Consider the following 26,036-nt stretch of genomic DNA (forward strand, 5'->3'; position numbering starts at 1 on the left):
ACTGCAGCCCACAACTGACTGTAAAGCTATCTACTTCCCCTTGATCCTGTCAGTGTTTTCTTCATATACATTTTTTCTTCTTCTTCATATACTTCTGTGATCTATTGTGAGGTGTGGAACTATCTAATCTTCCTGTATTAAACCTTTTAAAAACACACAGTGTCTTTCCTTGTCTCTTGTAGACTTAGTTGATAGAAATACTATTTTTGCCTGCTAGCAGTATAACCACACTCCCTTCTTCAGGTTATTATTAAACCTCTTTTCTGCATCCTGCCACTTCCAGTCTATTTGTGCCTTTGGGTATAAACTGCATCTCTTGTAGACAGCATAAAGTTGGATCATAGTTTTGTTTTGTTTTGTTTTTTCCCACTCTGCCAGTCCCCACCTTTTGATTGGAAAATTTAATCCATTTACATTTAAAGTAATTGCTGATTACAAGGAATTATTTCTGCTGTTTTCTCTTTGTTTTCTATATGTCTTACAGCTTTTTTACCTGAATCACTATCTTCTTTTGTGCTTAGTTCATTTTATGTAGTAAAATGTTCAAATTCCTTTCCCTTTTTTTTTTGCCTATGTTCTGTCACCACTTTCTTTGTGGTTGCCATGGGATGTTGTTTAACATTCCAGATTTATAGTGCTCTGAATTAAATTTGCACCAGCTTCATCTCAAGAACTTTCCAAGCCTCTGCTCTTTTACATTCCATCCCATTCCTCGGTCGCTGATGTCACAAAATTACACTGAATACATGGTGCAGCCAAAACTAGTAATTCTTTTACGAATTAAAAGAAGAACTATTAATAATTAAACTAGGTGCTCTTTTAAATGCCTTTGTCTCTTAAATTCTGTGGGAAACAGCATGTGTAATTACAAATCAAAAGTACAACATTAGTCTTCAGATTAATACAATGGTGCCTCAGTCCATGAACCTTTTGTTTGCAAACAGTTTGGTTTGCAAACAAAAGCATTTGTCAAAATTTTGCTTTTGTTTACAAATGCTACATCGGGTGACAGACATGACCACGGCCATCTTACCTGCACAAGCATAAACATGGCCATCTTTTCCAAAGTCATGGAGCAAATTAAGTTCATAAACTGTATGCTAATGAATTCATTTCTTAAATTGCAGGAAACGAAAAATGAAACTGTAAGCTACCGTTACAGTAACGCTAGCTTTTACAATTGTTCATGCATTTACCCTTATTAAGATCTTTATTTCTTTATACAGCTTCAAGTTGCTATCTTGTATCTTCATTCCAACCCTGCAGGACTCCCTTGAGCTTTTTTCATAGGACAGTTCTAGTTCTATATATAAAATCCCTTCATTTTTATTTATCTGAGAATGTCTTTATTTCTCCTTTTTTTTTTTTTTCTTTTTTTGGTGCCGGGGATCAAACTCAGGACCTTGCGCTTACGAGGCAGGCAAGGCACCACTGTGCTAAATCCCCAGCCCTCTCCGTCATTTTTGAAGGACAGCTTTGCTGGATATAGAATTCTTGGTTGACAGGTTTTGTTTAAGTTTTGTTTTGGCACTTTGAATATATTGGCCCATTGCCTCTGGACTGCAGTTTCTAATGAGAAATCTTTGATAATCTTATTAAGCATCCCTTGTAAATGACAAGTCACTCTTCTCATGCTTCTTCAACATTCTGTCTTTGGCTGTGACTTTCAAGTTTGAGTATAATGTGTTTCCACGTGGATCTCATTGTGCTTGTGTCACGTGGGATTCTGAGCTTCTTCAAGTTTATGGTCATGGCTCACAAATTTGAGGGCTTTCAGCCATTATCTCTTCAAATATTTCTCTCTGCCTCTTCATCTCTTTCTCCTCTCCTCCTGAGATTTCCACAATATCTAGGTCAGTTGGCTTCATGGTATCCCCTCAAGTCCCTTACAATCCATTCTCTTTCCTTCAATCTTTTTTCTTTTTGTCCCTCAGACTTGATAATTTCCATTACCTTATCCTCGATTCATTATTCTTTACTCTACCTGCTCAAATACACCTTTTAATCACTGTACTAAATTTTTATTCCAATTACTGTACTTTCAACTCCAGAATTTCTTTTTGGTTTCCATTTTGGTTTCCTTTGTTGACATTTCCATTATGTCCATACATCACTTTCTTGATTTTCTCTACATCCTCCTTTAATTCTGCTGGGAATCATTAAAGAGTTGCTTTAAAATTCTTGTCTAATACATCTACTATCAGATCTTTATCAGGGAGTCTCTGTTATTTTCTATTGCTATGAATTAGCCATATTTTCCTGCTTCTTTGTATACCTTGAGCATTTTTGCTGAAAAGGTGGACATCTGGAAATAATATTCTCCCCCTTCCCTGGGGATTTCTGGGGTTTGTTATTATTTTTGTTTTGTTTAGTTTTTCGCTGATTTACTTTACTTGTTTGGGCTTATTTTTATTATTGCCAAGGATCAGCTGAGATGTAAACGTAAGGTCTTCTCAAGTCTTTTTGAGCCTTTCCTTAGGCATGTGTGGCCACTTTATAAATTTTCTCCATGTATGCAGTTGCTTTTGAATGTCTCAGTCTTTAAAGTTTGTCCACCAAAGTAGACAAAGAGAACACTGAAGAGGGGCGGGAAAGGGCACCAACCCTTTGAGTTCCTGGAAGGCACTGCCACTGGAGGGAGGGCTTCAGTCCTGCACATAGATGATGTGGTGCCTTTGCCGCAGCTCTGTGGTCAGAAGCAGTGATCTGCAATCAAAGCACAACCCCTGATGTTTGAGAGCAGGGTGCTTTGTGCCCCTCCCGATACTGCAGGTTGCATCTAAACTGCTCTTAGATAGAGCACAACTGCATGCCATGGAGTGGGGGGGGGGTGTAGCTGAAATTGACCAAAATAAACCGCAGCTTAACACCCAAGCCTTCCATGGAAATCCCCAGCCTTCAAGGACTCCAGGAGGCCAACACAGTTATGCGGCGGGACTGTCCACGCAGCTGTCTCCGTGGAGACACCTTCCTGGCACTGCCCACACTGCCATCTCCACAGAATCCCCTCTCTCCATCATTTTCTTCTCTTTTCTCTCTGTTTCATTTTAGGTGGCTTCTATTAACCTATGCTTAAGTCCCCAAATCTTTTCTTCCACAGTGTCCAACATCCATGAACACCACTCAGTGTATTTTTCATCTCACATACTACCGTTTCATCTTCACAAGTTTGATTTGTATCATTTACCCCTTCTAGGTCTCTACTTAACCTTTCAAACACAGAGAACACAGTTACAATAACTTAAAATAGCTCTCCTGGGTACAGTTCTAGTGTTTGTGTCAGTTCTGGGCTGGTTTCTATTGATTGGCCTTCCTTCTCATTGTGGGTTGTATTCTTCTCCTTGCTTGTGTATCTGGTAATTTTCACCTACACGACAAATTTTGTGGATTTTACTTAGCTCCATATTAGATTGTTTTTATTCATAGAAGTAGTCTCCTGCTGTTTTTTAGGATGCCATCAAGGTCCTCAGAAATACTGTGATCCTTTTCGGTCTTCCTTTTAAGATTTCATAGGCTAGAATAGTGCACGGTCTAGGAGTAATTACTCTCCAATACTGAGATGAAACTCTGCTAGGTACTCTTCCCAATTACCGATCTGAGGTTTTCCTGCAGGGCTGGCTGGTGGGAATGACACGATTCTGAGCTCGAGGTGAGCAGAACTCTAACTTCCAGGTGGTTCCTTACCCAGGCTCCCATGCACACAGATCGCTGCAGACCTAAGCATTCACAGGAAAACCATGCAGCTCTCTCCTCGTTGGCTGTCTGTCCTGACCACACTAGGAAGCACCCCATCCTCCCGGCCTCCCCACTCCATTTCCTCAGCACACAGTAGCCAAGCTCACAGCAGAGATAGCACTTGCTTCGCATACTCTATAATCTCTCGGGGCCTTTACCATTTGTCACCTGGTGTCTGTTACAAAAACAGTCACTGCTTCTTGCATTTGGTCCATTCTCTGAATGAGTCTGATGGTAGGGGATATTTGATTCCTGTTTTTCCATACTGGTTACAAGTGGGAGTCTCTAGCCATTCATATTCAATGTAATCACTGACATACTTGGGCTGAAATATATCAGTAATCGCTGACATGTTTGAATTTATCAAGTTCCCCAAGAGCTCCCACTTGATTTGTATTTCTTTTTCCCTCCTGTACTACCTACTTTTGGATGAACCATTTTTTATTATTCCATGTTTTTATTCTGTGAGCTTGTAACATCCAGTCTTTCATTTTTCTTTTAGTAGTTACCCTAAAGATTATAACATGCTTCCTGGGCTTCTCAAAATCTAATATTAAATGATGCTTTCATGAGCAATGCAATAATCTTAGAATATTTTGACTCCATCCTCTCACAAATTGTAGCTCAATGTCACCTGCATTTCCATTCTATCCATATTTTTAACAAAAGATGTTATTGTCTTATATGATGAATATTCACATAGATTTACCATTTTAGTTTCCTCATACCCAAATGCATTTTTAACGTTTCACTTGTGTTCACCCTTTTGCCTGAAAAAAACATCATTTAGTATTTTTTAGTGTGATTATTCTCATGGCAGTATGTTTTGCCTGTGAAAATAACTCTACTTAATCCCAAAGGGTATTTTCTTTGCATACCAAATCCTAGTTTTGGAGGCTATTTTTCTCCCAATACTTTAAAGGTATTTTTCTAATGCCTTTGACTGCCTTCATTTCTGCTCAAAGTCAGCTGTGAGCAGGTGGGAAGGAAGTGGGAAGGAAGTGGGAATACAAGTTCCCTTGCTTTGAGTGGGGACCAAAGAGCTTGCTGTAAATGTGACCCAGAAGCACCCCTGCATTTTTAGGGTGAGGTAAAGCTCCCCGTTTAATCACCTTCCATTCTGCAGCTGGTTTTAGGCAGCGATGGAGTTCTGGCGCCCCCTGGTGCCTGGTAGAGCAAAGCCAGAGCACATCAGCCACAAGACCTGCATGTGGAAGCACTGCTATCATATATGTAAGATCTATCACACAATAAACACACAAGGAGACAAGATACGACTTGTGGAAAGACAAGACTAGATAGTAACAACACTGTGGACACCCAAACATTGAAATTACTATGCACAAATCTCAAAATAAATGTGCTCTTTGTTTACGGAGATAACAGACAACGTTGAGGATCTGGGCAGAGACTGGAAAACAAAAAAGAATGGAGAAAGAAATAGAATTGCTCCCTATGCCTGTGAAGACCAGAGCAAACTCTCCTGGTCTCGCTACCTCGAGCCTTTATTCATCTCTTTATTCAGCTCAAGCTGCTATAACAAGGTCCGTAGACAGGAGGCAAAAATAAGAGGCACTTATTTCTTTCAGTTTTGAAGGCTGAGACATCCAAAACCAAGGTGATCCAGTTCCTGGTGGTGATGTTTGTGGCTTGCCCTGCCAGGCACAGAGAGGGGGCTCTGGTGCCACCTCTTCCTGTAAGAGAACTGACCCTGTAGTGAGTGCACCACTCCCAAGCACATCCAATCTGCCCCCTGTGGGTTGCTACTTGGTTTTAATGTTATTTTTTTATGTTATTATTTTTAAAAGGAAGTTTTGTTATGCATACACATGAACTATATTAGATATTTTATATGCAGCACAAGATAATTCCTCTTCCCTCAATGCAGCCCAGGGAAGCCAAAAGATTGGACACCCAAGGAGGGCTTCAACATAGGAATTTTGGAGGAATACAAACCCCTGGTCCATAGCAGCTGTTCTGCTTCAGCTGTCACGGCTATCACCCTTTCGGTGTGGGCACCACCTGACTCCACACAGGTGTCACTCCACAGCATTTCATCCCAAGCCCACACTGGACCCAACCGGTCCCCAGCCCAGGCTTCCTGGTTACCTTGGGGACTTGAAAAGTCCCAAGACGCACACACTACTCATGTATGTGCCAGGGAACTAATACTCCGTGCGTTAACCCTTGATAAATGGGATTTGGGTCCTGACTGGTAAATAAATTATTCCCCAGTCCTCTTGCTAAACAGAGTGTGCTGATAGTCGCATGCTCTGTAGGCTTTCAGAAGATGTGTTTATGAGAACAAGTGATCGGTCACACTCGTCTCCAGCCCTGGCTCTCGGTCATTTCCCGCGTCATTCTGCTTTTTCCTCGCCCCTGACTCCCTGGACTTCGCTCCCTAACAAAACAGAAGCACTCAGCCAGGGACCGTGGTGCACACTCATAATCCTGGCACACTGGGAGGCTGAGATGGGAGAATCACAAGTTCAAGCCTAGCCTGGGTAACTTAGCAATGTAGCAAGACCTTGTCTCAAAATTAAGAAAGATAAAACATGGCCTGAGGATTTAGCTCAATGCAAAGACCTGGGTTCAATCCCTAGTGGTGCAATACTTGATGAATGAATGAATGAATGAATGAAACAGAAGTGCTAACCCTTGACCTCACACTCTGCTGTCCACTTATTTCTTGTGGATACTGTACCAAAGTACTACAAGTAAAGGAGCTTGAAACAAGAGAAACTTGTTGACTCAGTTCTAGAAGCCTGAAATCGAGGTGCTCCTGCTGAGGACTCTGAGGGACAAGCCTTCCTGCCTCTTCCTGATTCTGGTAGCACCAGGTGCTCCTCAGCTCCTGGCCGAGGTGCCCCAAGTCTCTGCCTGCATCTCCACTAGGTGCTCCTGCTCCCACCTGTGCACCTTCCACCCTGTTCCCTCTGTCTGTCTTTGTCCAGCTGTCCCCACTGGATTCCCTCTGCAAAGACCCCACTTCCAGATAAGGTGACACACTGAAGCTCTGGGACTCAGAACCTCAATGTCCCTCAGGGAGGGGGACATGAGTCAATACACATCACTAGAGAGCCCGAGATAAGACATCAGTGAAGTAAGACTTCCAGTCCTAAATAACAAAACATCTGAAACAGCAAACTCAAGTGACAAGCTCAAAAGCAAATGAAATGGAGCTGAAGATGAGTTAGAAGAGAACGTCCAGAAGAAAGCTCAGGGAAGTAAACGAAGGGGTCGGAGGTGACCAGAGAGATGCTAAAATTAACAGAAGACAGAATAAGATGGTCCAAGGTACATAAAGAGTTTCTCTATGTATGTAAAGAAAATACACATGTAAAAGGACAAAATGATAGTAGACCTCAGTATATTGATGGAGCAGAATAATATAATAATAGAGATCATTCCCTAGAATTTACCCAAAATGTCAAAAGGGATCAAGCACCAAGAAACTTTAAGAAACTTTAAAGACCTAAGCAGAAAAAGTAAAAGAAATACATATCTAAATATACTGTGTTTAAAAAAGGGAAAATGTTAAAAATGGATTGTAAAAGGTACATCACTTTCAAAACCAGCATCTTTCAGTCTCTCAGGCCTAGCCCAGCAAACTCACAATTTCCCCTTGGTCAGAGAAGCAACCCAGATATTTATTAGCCGTACCCAACTACAGACCAGTATTTCTTCATGGTCCTTCTAGGTCGCCAGTACTCTCCAGTAGATTATTTTTTAATCTAGCTTTTCTTGCTGTCTTCAAAAGAAAACCTTGAGTGACAGCCTCTCGCTAACTATGCAGTTTCAGACAAGATACTCAGCTTGATAACCCTGCACACAGCCGGACTCCGCTCCCGCGTAGAACCAGCTGCAGGATGGAACTGGGCGAAGCTGGTTCCGCCTTTCCCCTTCAGACCCTGCCACCTCACTGCCATGTGGGGTCCATCTGACCCAGGATTAAAGGACCCAACCCCTTCCCCAGACAAAGTCATGAATAATCTTCCCTCATTAATCCCGCTCCTCCCCTCTCTCCCCTTACTCTTAAAGGAACTCTCCACCTTTGTTCAGCTGGGAAGCTGATTTGTGAGTTATTTTTCCTGGCTTCTCCTTATTCTCTGGCCAGAGAATGAACTTTCCTCTGCTGCATAATTAGTTCTTGGTTTTGTTATTGGTTCCACAATTCCGAGACAGAGAACCCAATTTGGATCAAACGTTAGTAACAATTCCAAAAAGAAAGAAAGGAATAAACATTTTTTTCATTTCTTTTTTTTTGGTACCAGGGATCAAACTCAGGACCTTGCGCTTGTGAGGCAGGCAGCGGAACCACTGAGCTACATCCCCAGCACATTTTTTCATTTCTTAAGATAGACAGGGAAAAAATAAAACACTGAAACATGAAATCAAATATCCATTAAAGTCATGCTATGATCAAGTTGGTTTTGTTCCAAGAAAACAAGGATGTATCAGTACTAAGGCAAAAATGGATAAAATTAGTTAAAGTGGCAAATTAGAGCATTAAAAAACTAAATTGGAATAGAAGAAAACTTCCTAAACTTAATAGGCTATTTACCAAAAGCCAACAAAAACATTAGCTTAAACAGTAAAATACTAATGCAGTTTCTATAGCTACCAAGCAGAGCAGGGTACCTCAGCCTCCTCTGTCCTGGGTATAGTTGGGGGAAGGGACAGACAAGTCACAAAGCTGAACATGTGAAAGCAGAATTCAGCTTTCCACACTACTCTGAAGACCCAAATCCTGCACAGAACTAATTCTTTAAGAGGCCTCACTGGCCTCACCAAAGACAGAGGGGAGAAAAAGTCCTGACCATCAGGTGGCCAGCGGGAGGGCCAGGCCTTGAGAACAGACAGGGCAGAGCCTGGCCGTGGGCTTCGGGCCAGGGCCAGGCAGAGGAACCTGGCCTCGAATCCAGGACACAGCCGCGGCTGCCTGCAGCGGTCCCGTGCCCTGACTTGGACCCATCCCTTGACTGCTGGCACAGGATGCCACCAGCCCTCCCTGGAGGGCACTGTCCCCAGTGTGGGCTAGAAGACCGCCCGGAGAAAGCAGGCAAGGAGCTCATGGTCACAGTCACCAGCCGAGCAAGGAAGCAAAGAGGCACGGGGAGAGGAGAGTTGGGCAGCACGACCCCACCCAGGGCACTGGCCTCCCTGCCCCAGCACCCAGAAACACACGTGCGGGTGTGCAAGACAGCAGAGCAGCACATGCACACACACAGCCCACATGCACACGCAGCCGTTCACCAACCAAAAGCCAAGGAGAAGGCACAAGAGCCCACTGAACAATCAGCAGTGACACAGCGGCACAAAAGCCACACCAGGAAGGGCCCCAGACGGCACCCGGAAGCCGGGAGACACAGGCAGCAGAGGAAGGAGGAGGCTGTGGGTGCAGCTGCACAGCGCGAGCCACCGAGGGCCCGGCAGCCAGATCCACTGCTCCCCCGCAAGAAGCAGCTCGCTGTGTGAGCCCAGCTCTGGAGCAGAAGCCGCCCCTCAAGGCCCAGGCCTGTGGCTGCAGGGAGTGTGCCTCCTGGGGCCAGGACACCACCCGCCACACCCAGGTATCCAACACCAGCCCAGCCACAGCGGCTGGGCCGGGCTCCCACTGCCCATCTGCAGGCTCCTGGCGCACTGGCTACCGCGGGGAGCTCAGCCCCACCCAGAGCCCCTCCCTGCACTCCACAAGCACTCGGGGCCTGCGCCCTGGAACCCGGGTCCATGGACCTCTGCCTGTGGCTGCTCCCAGGATGCCACTCCCCCAACCCAGTGGGCCACCACCAAGAGGCCCAGGCCCCAGGGGTTCTCCTCACCCACAGCTTCACCAAAGGGAGAAAGAGATCAGGAGGACCTTACCAGCCACAGCCACCAGAAGCCCCCAGAGCTCTTGCTCTGCTGCAGAAACAGGGAGGACCTGACTCCATCAACACCACCTCTGCTGGCACAGTCCTCATGGCGCCAGAACGACTGCACGCCACCAGCGAGTGCCTTCCCATCCCACTCATGAGGTCTTTCCATAGCAAAACCAGGTCATAAAGTCTGCAAGAAGTGACCGCTCCTTGAAGCATGCAGGCATTAGCCAGGCCTGGTGGCACACACCTATAATCCCAACTACTCAGGAGACTGAGGCAGGAGGATCACAAGTTCGAAGCCTGCCTGGGCAACTTAGTGAGATTCTGTCTCAAAATTTTAAAAAGGACTAGAGATGTAACTCAGCACTCTCTGGTCCACAAAAATAAGAAAATGTGCCGGCATCAACAAACATCAAGGGGAGGAACGAAAACCAAAAACACATCACCAGCAAAAGAACAGTGACCTGCCAGTCAGGACCCGGCCCAAGGAAACAGAGACCTGTAACTGCCGGCAAAGAACTCAGAACAGTGTTTGGAAGACACTCGGCCAACTCCAATACTCAGACTCGGTTTGTTGAAGTGAGGAAAATCAGCCCAAATCAGAACGTGAGCAGAGGCCTGGACATCACACGGGGCCCTGGAGGTCGGGGCGTTTCACATTTGCAGATGCAGTGGACCAGGGCTCAAAGCTGTCCTTAAATGCTGTGTACTGAGCATGCAGACTGATCCCTGAACAGCACCCGGAAGCAGCTACTCACATCGCATCTACATAGTCATAGGTGTGATAAGCAACCTAGAGGTGACTTAAAATACCCAGGAGGGTGTGTGTTAGATGCAAATGCCACACCACTTTATGTAGGGACATTGTCACCCAGGCTCCTGACTCTGTAACAACATAACTGAGACAAGAGACCTAGAAAGAAAAAAGGGCTATGCGGTCTCCGGCCCATGATCCAGTGGCCCCACAGCTTTGGGCCTGGGGCCAGGCAGCGTTATGCCGTGGTGACAGCAAGTGGCAGAGTAAAGCCACTTATCTATGACAGGGAAGCCAAAAGAGAGAACCAGGAAGAGCCCACGGTCCCACATCCTCTGCAAGGGCCTTGCCTAGTGGCCTATAGGCCTCACCTCTTAAAGCTGCCACTGCCTCCTACAGCATCTCTCTGGGGACTGCACCTCCAACCCATGGCCTTTGGGTGACATGACTTCGGCATCCATGGGCTTGGAGTCCACAGATAGCACTGGAAGCAAACCTCTGCAGATACCAAGGGACCAAGTCACATGCCGTGGTGTAGGCACATCATCCTAGCTACTGAGGAAGCTGAGGTGGGAGGATTTCTTGAGCCCAAAAGTTTGAGGCTAACTTGGGCAACACAGAGAGACCCTCTATTAAAGAGAGGAAGAAGAAGGAGGAGGAGGGCAGGAGGGGGAAGAGAAAGAGGAGGCAGAGGAGGAAGAAAAAGAAGAGGAGGAGGGCAGGAGGAGGACGGGAAGAGGAGGAGGAGAAGAGAAGGAAGGGAAGAGGAAGAAGAAAAGGAAGAAGAGAAGGAAGAGAAGAGGAGAAGGAGGAAATTTCTGACACCAAAGAGCTCAATAAATGAATCTTAAAATACAATAGAGAGGTCAACAGAAGAATTAATTGAATAGAAGATAGGGTCTGAGCTTGAAGATAGGCTGTTTGAAAGTACAGAGAGAGGAGAATGAAGGTCACCATGAAAAGGAACGAAGGATCCTTCCAGGACATAGGGGACAGCACCACAAGAACTAATGTTCAAGCTCCAGGCATTTGAGAAGGAGAAGACAGACACAGCAGGGCAGAATGCTTATTTAAAAAAATAACAGCAAAAAAAATTCCAAACCTGGGGAAAGATATCAACATCCACGTTCAAGAAAATTAAGTTCCCAGCAAGATTCTGCCCAAGCAAGACTACTGCAAGAAATACTGTAATTAACTGTCAACGATCAAAGTGTACATGGAACGTTCTCCAGGAGAGACCGAGTTAGGCTGTGAAACAAGTCTTCACACACTCACAAAGACAAGAGTCCTGCCCATACATCCTCTGACCCCAGAGGTAGGAAACTGTAAATTAAAAATCAAAGGAAGTTCAGAAAATTCACAAATATATGGAAATTAAATGACATGGTCCTCTTCAACCAGTAGGTCAATGAAGAAATTCAAATGTCTTGAGACAAAAGAAAAGAGAGATGAGGTATACTAAAATTTTCAAGACACTGCGAAAGGCATGCTAAGGGGAAAGAACAGCAAATGCCAGAGAGAGAGAGAGAGAGACTGAGACAGAAACTGAGACAGAGAGAGAATAAGCAACCTAACATTACACCTCAAGGGATAGGAAAAGAACAAACTATACCCTAAGAGAGTAGACAGAAGGAAATAACAGAAATCAGAGCAGAAATAAGTGAAATGGAGCCTAGAAAAGCAATAGAAAAAAAATCAATGAAACTAAGAGTGAGGCTTTTGAAAAGATAAATAAAATTGACAAACCATTAGCTAAACTAAGAAAAAGAGATACAAAATCAACACACAAAAATCAATAGCATTCCTGTACAAAATCTACACACGAAAATCAGTAGTAGGTCTGTACACCAGTAATGAGCCCACTGAGAAAGAAATCAAGAAAACAACTCCATTCACAATAGCTTCAAAAACATTAAATACCTTAGAATCAATCTATCCAAGGAGGTGAAAGACCTCTATAATGAAATTATGTAATTCTGAAGAAAGAAATTAAAGAAGACATTAGCAAATGGAAAGACATATCTTGTTCTTAGATGGGCATAACTAGTATTTGAAAATGATCATATCTTCAGAAGCAATCTATAGATTTAATGTAATCCCTATGAAAATACCAACACAGAACTAGAAAAAAAAATCCTCAAATTCATATGGAATCAAAAAAGATCCAGAATCGCCCAAACAACCCTGTGCAAAAGAAAGCAAGCTGGAGGTATCACAATACCTGACTTCAAGTTATACTACACAGCCATAGTAACAAAAACTACAGGGCCCTGCCCCCAAACAGCCATGTAGACCAGTGAGACAGAGGAGACACAGAAAAGCCCTTCACACCTACAGCCACTTAATTTTTGACAAAGGGACCAAAGGCATGTTCCACTGGAAGAAAACCTGTTTATAGCTGAGGCTGGGGCAACTGGATATCCACCTGCAGAAGACTGAAACTAGATCCTTATTTCTCACATTGCACACGATCACATCAAAATGGATTGAAGCCCTAGATATAAAACCAAGAACTGCAAAACTGCTGGAAGATAATATAGAGGAAACACTTCAAGCCAGAGGCACAGGCAAAGATGGCCTAAATAGGACTCCAATAGCATAAGAAAATAATATCAAGAGTCAACCAAAGGAATTACATCAAATTTAAAAAGCTTCTACACAGTAAAGGAAGCAATCAACAGAGTGAAAAGACAACCTACAGAAAGAAAATTTTTGCTAGCTAGTCTTTTGATAGAGGATGGATATTTAGAATATATAAAGAACTGCCAAGGGGGTGGTACACACTTGTAATCCCAGCCCTTGGCAGGCTGAAGCAGGAGGATCGCCGAAAGTTGGAGGCCATTCTGGGCCGCAAAGTGAGTTCAAGGATAGCCTGAACTACATAGCAAGACCCTGTCTCAAAAAAAGAGAGAATAGAATATACAAATAATTCAAAAAATTAACCTGAAAACAAAATGACCCAATCAAAAATGGCCAAATAAGGGCCGGGGATTTAGCCCAGTGGTTCCATCGCCTGCCTCACAAGCACAAGGACCTGAGTTCGATCCCCGCTACCAAAAAAAAAAAAAGGGCCAAATAAACTAAGTAAACACTTCTCAAAAGAGGACATACAAATGGCCAACATGTAGGTGAAAATGTGTTTAGTATCTTTACCCTTTAGGGAAATGCAAATCAAAACAACTTTGAGACTCCATCTTAGCCTAATCAGTATGGCCATCATGAAGGATACAAAAACCGATAGGAGCCAGTGAGCATGCCAGGAAAAAGTAATCCCCAGCATTGTTGGTATGATGGTGAGTTAATGTGACCACTGGGGAAATGCCTCAAAAAATTAAAAACAGAAGTTCCACTAGACCCAGCTATCCCACTCCTGGCTATGTTCCTGAAAGAATTAAAGACATCATATTACAGTGCTACATGCATGCCTATGTTAACAGAAGCACAATTCACAACGGCTAAGCTGTGGAAACATACTGGATACCTGTCAACATATGAATGGATAATATACATACACGATAGAATATTATTCACCCATAAAGAAAAATGAAATCATGCCATTTGCAAGAAAATAGATGGAGCTTGAGACCACTATACTAAGGTAAATAAACCAGACTAGAAAGTTAAATACTGCATGTTTTCTTTTATATGAGAAACCTAAAATATAAACAGATAAATGAATAAAACAAATAAGAAATGGTATGAGTCTAGGAGGCAGGCTCTACACACTAACACAAACTATCTGAAAAAGAGATCAATAAAATAATCGTTTTACACAGCTACAAAAAAAAACCCTTAGGAATAAATTTACCCAATGAAGTGAATGAACTCTACACCAAAAATTATAAAACACTGATGAAAGAAATTGAAGACACAAATATATGGCAGTATATTCCAAGTTTATGAATTAAAGAATTAACATTGTTAAAATATTCATACTGCCCAAAGCAATCTATAGATTCAATATAATTCCTATCAAACCTATGGTATTTTTTACATAACTAGAAAAAAATACTAAAATTTACACAGAACACAAAAGATGCCAAATAGCTAAAGCAACTGAGCAAAAAGAACAAAGCTGAAGCATCATACTACACAATTTCAAAAGCTATAGTAATCAGACATCATGGTATCGGCATAAAAGCAGATACATAGATCAACAGAACAGCTCAGCAAGCTCACAAACAAATCTATGTATTTATGGTCAACTGATTTTCACTAAAGATGCCAAAAACATTCAGTGGAAAATTGATAGTCTCTTCAGTAATCAGTGCTGAGAAATCTGCATATCCCTATACAGAAGAATGAGATTACACCCTCATCTCATACTATATACAAAAGTTAATTTGAATGGATTATTAAAATCTTAAATGTAAAATCTGAATCTGTAAAACTACTAGAAGAAAACATAGGAGGAAAGCTATGCAACACTGGCAGGCCAGCGATTTTTTTGGATATGACACTATATTAGCTTTCCTGCTGCTGGGACAAAATACCCAATACCCACAGGTTAAAGGGGGAGAGGTTCAACGTGGCTCATGGTTTAATTTGGACCGTGGCTGGCTAGCTCCAAAGCAGGAACATCATGGTAGAAGGGCATGGAACCAATTTGCTAGGGGGCCCTTCTCAAGCAGAGGCCTGGGTTTTTTTTCCCAGATGAAAGGCTGACACCCATAGCCTTGGGCCTGTGATAATCGGGGTCTTTCTGATTCTGAGACGTTCTTAAGGCATCTTTCTTCTTGTCTCTTTTCAAAATATTTGGCTTCTTTTTAATAGCACTAATCTTTTTATTGACCTCAACCATATGGTTTTTTTTTTCCGGGCCAAAATTTAAGTTTTATAAATCTTTCTGTTCTGCTTTTTGCTCCGCCTCAAAATTTCCTCCATTAGATCAGTTAGTCCATTCAGCTTTCTGCAAAGTCTTAATACATGGACAGGGTGCAGACAAGTTCTTTGCCCAACTGGAACATGAATAGCCTCTAGTCGAATTTCCAGTGTGTCTTCATTCCCATCTGAAACCTCCTGAGCCTGGCCTTTAACATCTGCATTCCTATCAGCATTCTTTTGTTGTCGTTGTTTTGGTTTGTTTTGGTTTTTGGAACCCGGGATCAAACGGGACCTAAATCCCCGGCCCCCATCAGCATTCTGGTCTCCCACGCGCTGGCCAGAACTCCCCATCAGTCTCTGATTAGAGCAGTCTAGGGCTTCTCTGGCCTGCAACTCCAAACCTTTCCAATCTCCACCCACAAACCAGTTCTAAAGGCTTCTCTACCACATGGTCAGGTACAGTCACACCAATGACCTCATTTCTCTGGTAACTTTTCACGTATTTCATGTCAGCTTTCCCACTGCTGGGGGAAAAGAAAACCTGACATTCACAATTTAACAGAGGAGAGGTTTAGTTTGGCTCATGGTTTCAGGAGATTCAGTCCATTGTTGGATGGTTTCAAGGCAAAAACATCACAGCAGAAAGGGATGGTAGAACAAAGCTCATCTCATAGTGACCAGGAAGCAGAGCAGAGGAAAAGAGCACTAGCAAGAAATGTCCCCTCCAAGGCAGGCCAGAAGTGAGCCACCTCCTCCAGCTGGGCCCCAGGGAGTCCTAGCAGCACACTCAGTTATAAACATCGAAGAATGAACCCTAACCCCAGCCCTAAAGTGTGGTGCCCCCAGGACTCCACCACCTCTTCAGGAGTCACTTAGGCCAGGCAAGCTGATGACTGAGATTAACTGGCACAGGCCAGGTAACCAAAGCAAAAATTACCAGGTCAGACTACATCAACCTGAAAAGCTTCTGCACAGCACGGTAAACAACTGAGGGAGAAAACAACCACCAGAACGGGAGCGTACACTGGCAAACATACATGTGGCGAAGGATTATATCCCAAGCACGCACTGTGGAATCTTTTCAAATGTTTAAATTGTTACAGAGGACACTCTGCCATTGATCCCCATTAAAATGCTCCACACACACACCCTTCACACACATTTATGTCACTGTCCTTGCTGCTCTCGGAAGCAGGTCTGGAAGTCTTCTTTCCTGAGTGTCTTTTCATGGCTGCCTCAATGCCCTGAATCATTTCAAAACACTTACAGCAATTTCTGTAGAATGAAAGAATTACAATGTCTCTTCATCCACCTTATTCACTGGACATGAGGCCCTATGACTTCTGACTCTCCCTCAAAGTCAGAATGAAAAGGGAAATGTTTTGAATTGACTCTGGACATCAGGGCAGCCACGACAGCACAGGTAAAGGCTTGGAAGGACTCAGAAAGGGGCAAGAACAATGGGATAGTGTGGTCAAAGTGAGGGGCATATTTTGAAGGGAATGAATGACCTGAGTTTTTTAATGTAATACATTTTTTTATTTAAATATTCACCATATGTTTTGATCACAACTTGTACAAGGAATACAAATAATCCAATAGTAAGAAAGCAAATAACCCAATTATAAAAGGACAAAGGACTTAAATAGTTATTTCCCAAAAGAAGCCATACAAATGGCCAGCAGGTACAGGAAAAAAATGATCAACATCACTAATCACTAAAAAAATGCAAATTAAAACCACAGTGAGATATCTTTTCACACCTTTCAGAACTGCTGTTATCAAAAAGATGAACAATAACACGGGCTGGCAAAGATGTGGAGAAAGGTAATGCTTGCTTGCTGTTTGTGGGAATGTCAATTATGTAAAACAGGATGGAAGTTTTTTTAATGTTGAAAATAGAACTACTATATTATCTAGCAATTCCACCTCTGGGTATTCAAGGGATATGCAACCAGTTTATCCAAGAGATATCTGTCCTGCCATGTTCAGTGGAGCATCATTCACAATCACAAGACATGGACCCAATACAGACAAGGGACTTCTCATGAAAGAATGCCAGCTAATTCATCTGAAAAACATCATGGGTTCAAAAAACCAGAACTTTGTGCCCACCCCTGTGATCACTGACTCAGAAGGGTGACAGGAAACAATTGCTCCATAAGGTGAGAGGTGGGAGACACAGCCACCGCCTGCCTCAGACATGCCACTTCTGGTGACTTCTGGTGTCATTTCTGCATGTCAGCCCTATTGGCTTTCTGCCCGCATGTAGGGCAGGCCAGCAATGCGTGGGTCTCAGTGTTCCCGAAAGCAGCCTGCCACGATGACTGACCAGGGCTGGCCCCAAGAGAGACCTTCCCAAGGTGTGTGCTGTGTACCTCTTCCCATCGGTCCCAACAGGCCGGGTGTGGGTGCCCCTGTGGGAGCCAGCTTAATAACACACCTTGTGCTCCTGGGGTCGCCTCCTCACCCCTGCCAAGGGTCCCCCTCTCAGGACCAACATTGGGAGCAATGCAACCAATGCCAGTGGGCGCCAGGCTCACTTCCAGGGAGGCAGACCCTCCAGTGGGATTCTGGAATCTGACCTCTGGCAACAAGGACACGGGCATGGGTGAGACCGTTGTCACCATGACATGTCACGGCATCACGATCACTAAGGGAGTCACCCGTGACAAACTTGGGGAGCAGACACAGGTGAAACGGGCTGTGGAATGTCCGTAGTACGGCAGGGATGGAGGAAATGTGGGTCACATGGAGTAGAGGTGTTTGGCTGCCGTTCAGAGCCTTCAGGTCCTGTAGGAAAGAAAAGATGGCTCAGAGCAGCCATGCACTAGTTCAGGCCTCCTATGGCAGTGACACCTGTAATCCCAGCATTCTGGGAGACTGAGGCAGGAGGACTTTGAGTTCAAGCTCAAAGTGGCTTAGCAAAACTGTCTCTAAAAGAGGCTTGGGGCTGGGCAGGTAGCATCAATCCCCAGCATCATCAAAGAAGAAGAAACAGGAGGAGGAGGAGCAGCCGCAGGAGGCCTCCCTGACTGCGTCTCACCTGACCCTGATCTCCTGGCCGTGAGCTAGGTCACAGAGGAGCCCAGCAAATCTCCTCTGGCCACACTCGGGGCTTTGCCCGGGTCAAGGGGGCTCTGAAGCCTGGAATCGAGCCGGTGCACTTGGCAATTTTGAGTCCCCGAGTCTCCATGTGCCCTGTGGAAGGGGTGCTGGTTCCTCTGCCTTTGGAATGAGCCTGCCAACCTCGAGATGTGCACCCTCCTGCCTGGCAGTGTCAGGGGAGGAAGCAGGCACAGCCTCCATGTGGCCCAGCCAGGAGGCCGGTCCTGGGACAAAGCAACCGCCACACAGATGGGGCTGGAGAGACCCAAATCCAGGGCCCGGGCCTCAGACACCTTGGCTGAAACCTGGTGCCTCACAGCCTGGGAAGCTAAAAACTGATCAGACTTTGGAGAAGTGAGGCGGATTTTCCTCCAGCCTCGTGCACTGGGGACAAAGGCCTGCTGGGAAAGGGCCAGGGACAAGTGAGGGCTGAGCCCCCAGGGGGATGAGTGGACACTCACAGCCACGGCTGGTGAGAACACCTTCAGATGGAGAGAACCGAGACGGCTGTCACCAGTGGGTCGGGCTAACACAGGTGACAAAGAGAGTTCTCCTCAGAGGGAAACGGTCCACACCACTGCAGACATGGGGGTAGGAACACAGAACACCAGAGAGTGTGAGTACACTGTTGAATCTAAATAAGTCAGGGCCAAGTAAAACAGAAATGTTGTGTGGAACTTAAAAGACATGAAGACACAGGCCTGTAATCCTAGCTACTCAGGAGTCTAAGGCAGAAGAATCATGAAGCCAGTCTAGGTGACATAGTGAGACCTTATCTCAAAAATAAATAAATATTAATAAATAGATAAAATAAAATACACACAGAAAGGAAACATATTACAATAACAGAGCAATAATGGAGATATAAAATATTCTCAGGCCCAGCATAATTGGCAAAATGAAAGAAATAAAAATATTTACTACATACCGATGAGTAAAAATATATATGCTGTAATCTCTAGCACAGTGATGGCGAACTTTGAAGAAACAACCACCCAAACACAACCCAAACCCACTCCTTCACCACAAAGTGCCAACACAGCAATTAAGCCTGAATGCTGAAGTCTTAGTTTAGAAAAAACAACTCATATGTTCACATCTTTTGTCTTAAAAGAAAAACGCACTAACAGAGCTTTCAATGATACAAACAGTTTTTTATTAAAAGGTAAACATTTGTATTTGGCCTGCTTTTGTGTGCTGTTATCCGATGCTGGGCCACTGGGGTGATGCTGGGCTGACAGAGAGGGCTCTGTGCGCTCACTGCAGCTTGCGTGCCATAGGTTTGCCACCACTGCTCTAGGGCACTCTACAAAGACAGCAAGAGAATGTAAAACTTACAAGAAAGGAGGCACTAATAAGGAAAACTGAGGAAAGAAGGAAAGTAGACAGAAAAATAGAATCATTTTAAAAATTGAAAGAAGGCCAGAGAAAAGAAAAAAAAAGTAAAAGAGGTGAGTAAAATACAAAAGGAATGGTAATGTCACAGATAAAAAAGTACCTCTGTTAGTAATTACAAGAAAGTCTTTACTATTGTCAGACTGGATTTTAAAAAGACAAAATCTAAGTGTCTATCCCTTTAGAAGAAATACAATTTTAAGTTGAACATAAGATCACAAAAATGTTAAAAGGGATGGGATGAGGGATAGAGGTGAACATAAGACAAAAGAAGCAGGTGTAACTATGCTGACACCAAACGAGGTGCAATTTGAGACAGGAAAAATTGCTAGAGGAAAAGGAGGGTCTTTCACCAAAACAAAGGGGCTGATACACCAGGAACGTATAACACCATGAATCTAGCACTTAACAACGCAGCTTGGGAATGCGTTAAATCAAATTTGGCAGAATTAATAGGAAAATAGACAAACACATTGTTAGAACAAGGTACCTTAGAACTTGTGTAATTAATAAAATAAGCAAACAAAAAAACAGTAAAGAAACAAAAGATCCTCACTTAAGTGACATTAAAACTGCACGTCCGCCCTGTTAACTGGGCACTGATCAAATGTCTGCTGCACAGGCAGACAAAGAGGTAAATTGTGTTCAGTCGCTCTGCACAGCACTGCGCCGCGAAAAGAATGAACAGGGTGACTCCCAGATCAGTAGCATCTCAAGAAGAAGCCAGAGAAGCCAGGGTACTTAAACCAGGATTCCATTTATACAAAGTTCACACGGACAAAACCCATTTGTCACGTTAGACATTTGGAGAGTCACCTTCTACTCTGCTGGGGTTAACGGCCAGAGTGGGCATGAGAAGGGCTTCCGGGGCTTGGCCATCTTATCTTGGTGATATGCATGCTGACTGCAGAGTGCTCATTCAGTGAAATGCATCTCAGTGCACACTTCTGACTTGGATAATTTTATGTTCATAAACTGGAGCAGAACTCAGGGCCTGACGCTTGCCAGGCAGCCGCTGTGCTGCTGAGCTACACCCCCAGCCTAGCAGAACCTCCTTTAAGGGTAATGTCCTACAAAGCATCTCGGAGAGTGCATTTACAGGGCAGTACCTTCCAGAGTAGACCCTACTGAGAGAGTTAGCAGCAGACTCTAAAACAGGCCTCCCTGTGGGCAAGCTCACCCCTGCCAGGTCTAGCCACAGGACTACGGAAGATCTTAAACTCCATGTCTTTTCTCATCTGGTAGCTTTTAAATCTCTTCAAGCAGTTTCAAAGGTTAGATTAAGTGTTCTGAATAATGCTTGGCATGTATTTGTTTACTGGTCAAAAGGTAAGTATTTTTGTTACCAGAGTGTCAGGATGGTGTTTCATGGTGGTGAATGAAATCACACACAGAGGAGGTAGGGTGCAACACATGTATTTAAAAGATAAAAAGGCAAGGAAGCAAAAGACACAAACCCAGGGACGCAGAGCACCTGCCTGCCAGGAATGGATTCTGAGCAGGATACACACGAGGGCTCTTTGTCTAGGATTTCTAAGAGGTTTAGAAAGTAGTCTGGGCTGTTGTGTAAACAATATAATCACCACCCTATAGGAGACTACAAAATCTTTAGGGTCCAACCTGTGTAGTGTTCATGAAGTGTCCATGCAGGGCCTATGCATCCTTGAGCCAGCGTCCTCCCTTACCATGCTCTGGGGGATCCCAGACAGCCGGGGGACACCGGGAAGATGTCTTTGTATGATCCCTGGGGCTGGTGATTCAGCAGATGCCGTGTTGGGCTTCCTGACTCCATTTGGGGGCGTTGTCCTCACTGCCTCATAGAATCCTAACTCCTGTCTCACTTATTTCTGTTACGTTTCTATAACCAGTTTTGGATATTCCCAAGAGCAGAAAAGGTGCTGTTCTTCCTGGCTGCTCAGCAACTGATCCAGAGAGGCAAGTTCATTCACAGACATTTCCAGATCATGTACTGTTTATCAGCCGTGGACTGGGCCCTGAGATCTTCAACAACACAAACACAGGAAAGATTTAAACATTTTCACTTGTTTTGTAAAAAAATTTAATACACTTCTGAATAGCTTGTGTTTCTACTAAATAATAAAAGAAGTCTTCAAAATTATAGTAAACTGTAGTAAAAAGGCTACATATCAAAATTTGTACAATAACAAAAAAATACTTAGAATTCATAGACTTAAATAGTCACATTAGTAACAAAGAAAGACAGTCAATGAATCAGCTAAGTCCTCATTTTAAAAAGATGGAAACAAAGTAGAGAATAAAAATAAATAAGGAAAAATAATAAGCATAAGCAATGAAATCAATAATCAAAAATTTGTTCTTTGAACAGATTAATAAAAAGATAAATTTCTGGCAGAGGAGGAAGCTTCCGGGTCGACATGCCACAGCTCCCAGTGCAGAGTAGGAGGCTTCTGGGCCAACGTACCATTGCTCCCAGCACAGAGGAGGTGAGCCATCCAGGTGCCAGCAGCACACCCCCCCACAAAATGAGAAGACATGTAAACAAGCCTCAGAACCAGACTTCCAGATCAGCTACAGCAAGCCCGAAGGGAAACGAGATCAAACACTCTGATACTCAACCACCTTGACTCCCTGAACTAGCAACAAAAGAGGATCTGGAAAAAATGAAATCAGAAATAATTTCTCACATAACAGCAGAGATTGTGCCCATAGTGCAAGACATGATTAATAAATCTAGAGAGGACACAGATTTTAAAAAAAATAGAGGAGCTGAGGAACATGATGGAATCCCAACATAGGAAACAAATGGATTCCATAAAACAGATGCAAACAGATTTCCAGGAGATTAAAAACTCCACTGAAAGTCTACATAGCAGAATGAGCCAATGTGAGGACAAAATTTCAGATATAGAAGATAAGATTGCAATTAGTGACCAGGAAAAGAAAAATTGCTTTAAAATTGTAAGGGACCACAAGAAATCAATCCAGTAGCTGCTAGACGATGCAAAGAAGAATAACATAAGACTGATTGGAGTCAATGAAGAAACAGGAGAGAGTGCAGATGACATAAAAAAAAAAAAACTATTCACAGAAGTGATGGCAGAAAACTTCCCAAGCAGGGGAAAAGAACCTGACATACAGATAAGTGAGGCATATAGGACTCCAACTAGCCTTGATCAAAAAAAATCTACACATAGGCATATAATTGTTAAGATTCCAGAAACCCAACAGAACAACAAAGTTTTACAAGCAGTTAGAGAAAAGAAACAAATCACATACAAAGGGAAGCCCATCAGAATCACATCAGACTTCTCAACGCAAACCCTCAAGGCAAAAAGAGCTTGGAGTGACATATTCCAAGCCCTAAAGGAAAACAGCCTCCAACCCACATTGATGTACCCTGCAAAACTATCTTTCAAAATTGATGGTGAAATAAGATACTTTCATAACAAAGAGCACCTTAAGAGCTTCATGAATACCAAACCAGCACTCCAAAATATTTTAGACAAAATCCTAGGAAAAGACAATGAAGATCACAACCCCAGGAAGCCCAGCAGAATGAATCCATTGGGCACGACAAGAACTAAATGCAAAGGGGGAGAATCCAACAAAAAGAAAAAGTCATGACAATGATAAGTCAATACATATCAGTTATAACCATCAATGTTAATGGTCTCAACTCACCAATCAAAAGAAATAGACTGCAGAATGGGTCAAGAAGCAAGATCCAACAATATGCTGCACACAACACACTTAATGCAAAAAGAAGCTCATAGACTGAAAGTTAAAGGGTGGAAAACAATACTCCATGTGACAGGAACCTGAAAAAAAGCAGGAGTATCTATTCCCTTTACAGATCAAGTGGATTTCAAACCAACACTGATTAAGCGAGACAAAGGACACTACATCCTTGTAAAGGGAACAATCGAGGAGGAAGAGATGACGATCATAAATATCTAGGCACCAAACACTAGTGTGCCAAACTATACAAAACAAATACTAATGGACATGAAAAATCATATAAGCACTAACACAATAGTAGTGGGGGACCTCAATACCCCACTGTCACATATAGATAGATCAATTAGACAAAAAACAAGCAACGAAATACTAGAACTCAATCAAACTCTTGAAAAAATGAACTTAACAGATATTTACAGAGTCTTCCACCCCACAAAATCAGAATACACATTCTTTTAAGCTGCACACAGGTCGTTCTCCAAAATAGACTGCATATTCACTCATAAAACATGTTTAAGTAAGTGCAAAGGAATTGAAGTTACCCCCTGTATATTATCAGACCATAGTGCGATGAAACTGGAGTTCAATTGCAAAAGAAACTACAAAAATTTCATAAACACATGGAAATTGAACAACACACTTCTGAATAACCAATGGGTCACAGAGGAAATTAAACAAGAAATCAGACAGTTCCTTCAGTTAAATGACAATGACAATACAACATATCAGAATCTATGGGACACAATGAAAGCAGTCTTACGAGGGAAATTCATAGCAGTGAATACACATATTAGGAAAACAGAGCGAGCCCAATTAAACAACCTGATGCTGAACCTCAAGCTTCTAGAAAAAGAAGAGCAGGACAAACCCAAAGCTCATACAAGGGAGGAAATTATTATAAAGATCAGAGCAGAAATCAATTCAGTGGAGACTAAGAGAATGATACAAAAAAATCAATGAAGCCAAGAGTTGGTTCTTCGAAAGAGTAAACAAAATTGACAAACCCTTAGCCAACCTTATCAGAAAAAGGAAAGAAAAGGCCCATATCCATGCAATTAGGAATGAAAAGGGTGAAATTACAACAGACTCAGCAGAAATCCAGAGGATCATCAATACCTACTTCCAGAACCTATATGCCAATAAGATGGAAAACAGAAGAAATGGACAAATTCCTAGATATGTATGAATTACCAAAGTTGAATGAAGAAGACCTAAAAGTTCTAAACAACTCAATATCAATCAATGAAATTGAAAATGTAATTAAAACTTTACCAACTAAGAAAAGCCCAGGTCCTGATGACTTCACTGCTGAATTCTACAAGACATTTAGAGAGGAACTACTGCCACTACTGTTTAAACTCTTCAGTGAAATTGAAAGGGAAGCAATACTCCCAAATTCATTCCAGGAAGCAAGCATCACCTTGATCCCCAAAGCAGAGAAAGGCCCAACCGAAAAAGAGAACTATAGGCTAATCTCACTAATGAACATAGATGCAAAAATCCTTAATAAGATACTGGCAAATAGAATCCAGAAGATCATCAAGAAGATCATACACCCTGACCAAGTGGGATTCATCCCAGGGATGCAGGAATGGTTCAACATATGCAAACCAATCAATGTAATACTCTATATCAATAGAGCAAAGGACAAAAACCATATGATCGTCTCAATAGATACAGAAAAAGCATTTGACAAAATCCAACATGAATTTATGATAAAACCTTACAAAAAACTGGAATAGACGGTCTCTACCTCAATCTGATAAAAGCCATCTATGAAAAACCAGGAGCCAGTATCATACTAAATGGTCAAAAACTGAAATCCTTGGGACTGGGGATTTAGCTCAGCGGTTTCTCCACCTGCTGCACAAGCACAAGGACTCAAGTTCGATCCCTGATACCAAAAAAAAAAAAACAAAAAAAAAAACTGAAATCTTTCAGACTAAAATCAGGAAAAAGATAAAGATCTCCACTATTCAATACAGTTTTGGAAACATTAGCCAAGGCAATTAGACAAGAGAAAGAAATAAAAGGAATAAAGATAAGAAATGAAGAAGTCAAATTGTCATTATTTGCAGATGACATGATACTCTATGTAGAAGACCCCAAGAACTCCACCAAAAGTTTTCCAGACTTAATAACCAAATTCAGTAGAGTAGCTGGATACAAGGTCAACACACAAAAATCAATAGCTGGCCGGGGGTTTACCTCAGTGGTTCCGCCGCCTGCCTCACCACCACAAGGTCCAGAGTTCAATCCCTGGTACCAAAAAAAAGAAAAAAGAAAAGAAATCAATAGCTTTCCTCTACACTAACAACAGACTCACTCAGAGATAAATAGGGCAAACAATTCCTTTCACAATAGCATCCAAAAAACTGAAATACCTAGGAATCAACCTAATGAAAGAAATCAAAGACCTCTTGTCTGAAAACTATAGCACTCTGAAAAGAGAGATTGAAGATGATATCGGAAAATGGAAAGACATCCCCTGCTCCTGGTAGGAAGGATCAACATAGTGAAAATGGCCATACTTCCAAAACTGCTATATAGACTTAATGCAATCCCAATTGAAATTCCAGCAGCATACTTCACAGACCTGGAGAAAACAATCCAAAAATTCATTTGGAACAAGAAGAGAC

General features: G+C 42.9%; 1 long non-coding RNA gene across 1 annotated transcript in view; it reads right to left on the reverse strand.

Annotated features, from left to right (window-relative positions):
* Positions 1 to 26,036, reverse strand: part of LOC147822871 (uncharacterized) — a 72,779-nt gene that overhangs the window by 27,026 nt on the left and 19,717 nt on the right. Inside the window, exon 3 of the long non-coding RNA XR_015444966.1 lies at positions 1 to 25,656. This exon is cut by the window's left edge and continues 27,026 nt beyond it. This is a non-coding gene — a long non-coding RNA (uncharacterized LOC147822871). The remainder of the gene's footprint in view (positions 25,657 to 26,036) is intronic.

The sequence above is a fragment of the Heterocephalus glaber genome, unplaced genomic scaffold, assembly GCF_053883595.1.
Source record: "Heterocephalus glaber isolate CG9 unplaced genomic scaffold, H.glaber_assembly_v1.0 deba00001608, whole genome shotgun sequence".
Lineage (NCBI taxonomy): Eukaryota > Metazoa > Chordata > Mammalia > Rodentia > Bathyergidae > Heterocephalus > Heterocephalus glaber.